The sequence below is a fragment of the Zea mays genome, chromosome 7, assembly GCF_902167145.1.
Source record: "Zea mays cultivar B73 chromosome 7, Zm-B73-REFERENCE-NAM-5.0, whole genome shotgun sequence".
Classification (NCBI taxonomy): Eukaryota; Viridiplantae; Streptophyta; class Magnoliopsida; order Poales; family Poaceae; genus Zea; species Zea mays.
Window position 1 is genome coordinate 185,794,284 of NC_050102.1, and position 3,239 is coordinate 185,797,522.

The 3,239-nt window shown below is 37.4% G+C and overlaps 1 pseudogene; it reads left to right on the forward strand.

The window, feature by feature from the left end:
• The first annotated feature begins 209 nt into the window (after nucleotides 1–209).
• LOC103634459 (double-stranded RNA-binding protein 1-like) lies at nucleotides 210–2,575 on the forward strand (annotated as a pseudogene).
• Nucleotides 2,576–3,239: the final 664 nt, after the last annotated feature.

The following is a 3,239-nucleotide window of genomic DNA, read 5'->3' on the forward strand; positions in this document are numbered from 1 at the left end:
ACTCACCTGGTAAAAAAAGAATAGAGTATGAAAGGTAAAGAAAAAAGAAAGTTTCCTCTTTTAGATGAGTGAAAAACACTTACTGCATGAAGAAAAATTATCTTTATAGCTTGAGAGAATAAATATAGAGATATAGGTAAACGACAAATCAACTAATCAAAACTTAAAAATAGAAAATAACCCTGTGTTTCTTTATCGCGGCTGCAGGAATGTACAAGTCGCGACTGCAGGAGCTGTGCCAGAAGCGGCGATGGGCGTCGTCGTTGTACGAGCCTACCCGAGAGGGTCCTGCCCACGCGCCCCTCTTCCACGCCACTGTCATCGTGAATGGCGAGAGGTTCAGTTCCCGGGATGAAGGGGAGAAGTCACTCAAGGAGGCGTACAACCTCACAGCGATGGCCGCCTTCGACAATCTCATCCCGCTCCCGGCCGTGGCCCTTGCCCCGGCTGCTCCAGCGCCGCCCCCATCCGGTGAGCTTCTAGCTTGTCCCCTCATGAAATGGGACCAAATATGCACCGTTAGGTCAGGAACCTCCATGGGAAAAATCCAAAAATTATCTTGTTTTCCTTTCGAAAAACACCATGTTTTCATAAAAACAATTGAAAATGGTTTCTTTCCCTGGATGATGGTGTGCTAGCATTGGATTTTTGCACCCTTGTCGTTTTGAGTTCCTTACTAGTTACATTTAATTATTTGGAGGTGGCATGGGTGCTTGTATCGTATGGGTAGGAATCACTCCAAGGTTTAATCATCTGCCTACCTTTTGAAATTAATCTTACCAGATGAACTGAAGAAGAGTTGAACTTATTAGCAATCCAAGTATTTACAGGTGAATTTTACTAGCATTATTGTTCCAATAGTGGAAAACGACCCCTATTTTTCTAATGCTACTAGTGCAATGGTAGTATAGGAAGCATTCATGTAAGTAGGTAGGTTAAGGGCATGTTTGGAACCACCAAATTTTTAAGAAACTGGTTTATGGAAACTGAGGTGGTTCCAAACATACCAGTTTATGCCTCAGTTTATAGAAATTGGACTCAGTTTTTTAAAAACCAAGAAGCTAGTCTATCCTAGCTAAAAATAAAATTGATTTCTTAAAAAATAGGTTGCTTCCAAACAGGACCTAACCAACACACTTTACTCTCTGTTTTTTATATTGATTGCACATGATTTTGCAAGGACATCATACAATTTTCGTAGCTAGTGGACCTCGAAATAATATTCTGGTTGTGTATAATGTATATAGCAGAAGTACCATGTGAGTCAATATCTACATAATAATCTGCTCAGGGGTCATGTCAAACTCATTTAAGAAACACAGGAGAAGAAACTGTCTGTAGGTTTAGCAAATCGGTTACGCGATTGTATCTTAAGACTATTCATCATATGATCCATATATCATTCCTGGAAAGTTGTTATTATTTTCTATTTTAAAGTTTTGATTAGTTGATTTGTCGTTTACCTATATCTCTATTTATTCTCTCAAGCTATAAAGATAATTTTTCTTCATGCAGTTAGTGTTTTCACTCATCTAAAAGAGGAAACTTTCTTTTTTCTTTACCTGTCACACTCTATTCTTTTTTTATGTAGAGACCCAGCTTCCTTACAAGAGTCAGTTACAAATTTATGCTCAGAAGAGAGGCAAACTCCTGCCTTCATATCGTCTCATTCGTGTAGGTTCTCTTGGTGCACCTCTATTTAAGTCAGAAGTAACCATAGATGGTCAAACATTTGAGAGCCCAGAGTACTGTCACACAATAAAGGAAGCTGAAACAGTTGCTGCAAAAGTTGCTCTGATGTCCTTACCTCAAGAAGCAAACCCAACACAGCAATTACTGGTTGGTCCATTTTTTCTTTTTCACTTATGGTGAATTAAGTTAAAACAACCTCACCTATTTATGATTACTGATACACCCTTCAGTATATATGTACAGTGTCTGTTAATATTCAGCAAACCAAGTTTGGATTGTCCAATACATCTGGGACCAATATTGATCCTTACTGATAAAAATGATTTTTGAACTGAGAACGACTAATAGCTTAATCATATTCTAAATATGTGCAAATGTATTTTATCGCATGCCATCTTGTACCCTATTGGGGCAAATAGTCATATGCCTGTGATTGCGAAGTTAAAGCCGTTGTTAGTCTTGTGCCTTTTTCCCTTTCCTTTTAAACTTGGATCATGTAGGAAATATGTGCATCATTTCATTTAGAAAAAAACTCTAGCATCTGTTTCCATGGACCAAATGTTCTAGATTCTAAAAGGTCAACCAAAAAATATTTTAAATTTTTTGATAAATTCAGTTATACCAATTTGATGGACCATTCTACCTTTCACAGCTTCCATCAGTATCCTATAAGAATCTTCTATAAGAACTAGTTCAAAAGGAAGGCTTTCCCTTGCCTATCTATAATACAGGCTTGGATGTCTCGAACTATTCTGCTGGCTTCGTATCAACTGTGGAAATCCAAGGTGTAACTTTTCATGGAAAGCGAGGGAACACCAAAAAGCAAGCAGAGATGAATGCTGCAAAGTCTGCTTTTGAACATTTAAAAACAGTAAGACGCTAAGCTACTGACATCGTTTCCTTCACATCAAGAACAAACTTGCCTACCATAGCAACAAATTTACAATTATCTTTTCTATTCATTACTAGATTAATGGTGGCATTTCTACTTCTAAGCTTCATTCTTTTTGAAGTTCAACTTGTTCTGACCGTTATGATTACGAGTCCCTAATGTGTTGTATGTATTAAGAACGGATATTGCTTGTTAATCTAATACTTCTATGTAGGAGTTAATATATACCGAAAATTTTCCTCTTAGAAAAGGGGTAAGAAATTCTTAGTGCAACTAAATTCTGAGCATGTTTGCATGTGCGTTTGGGAATAGGAACTCCTATTTGACTATTCATTACCTTAGTATTAGTTTCTGATTTATGGCATATGGCTCCATTGTCAAGACTTTTCTAGTTCATTGTTGATAGGTTATCTGTTTACAGATTCATACTACTTCGCATTTCAATTAAAGTAGACTGGCAGCCTTACTATTCTAACCCTTGGTTATGATGTTTTGTTAGCTCTTGTGGATTCTGTTGAGTTTTCTTTAGCAATCAGTTGCCTCTATCCAACATTCTTCTTTTTTGCATGTATGCACAACTTGTTCTATATACTCGTAGCAACATTTGTTTGCCTTTTAGGGGCAAAAGACTCTAGAACCAAGAACCTGTCTGCTA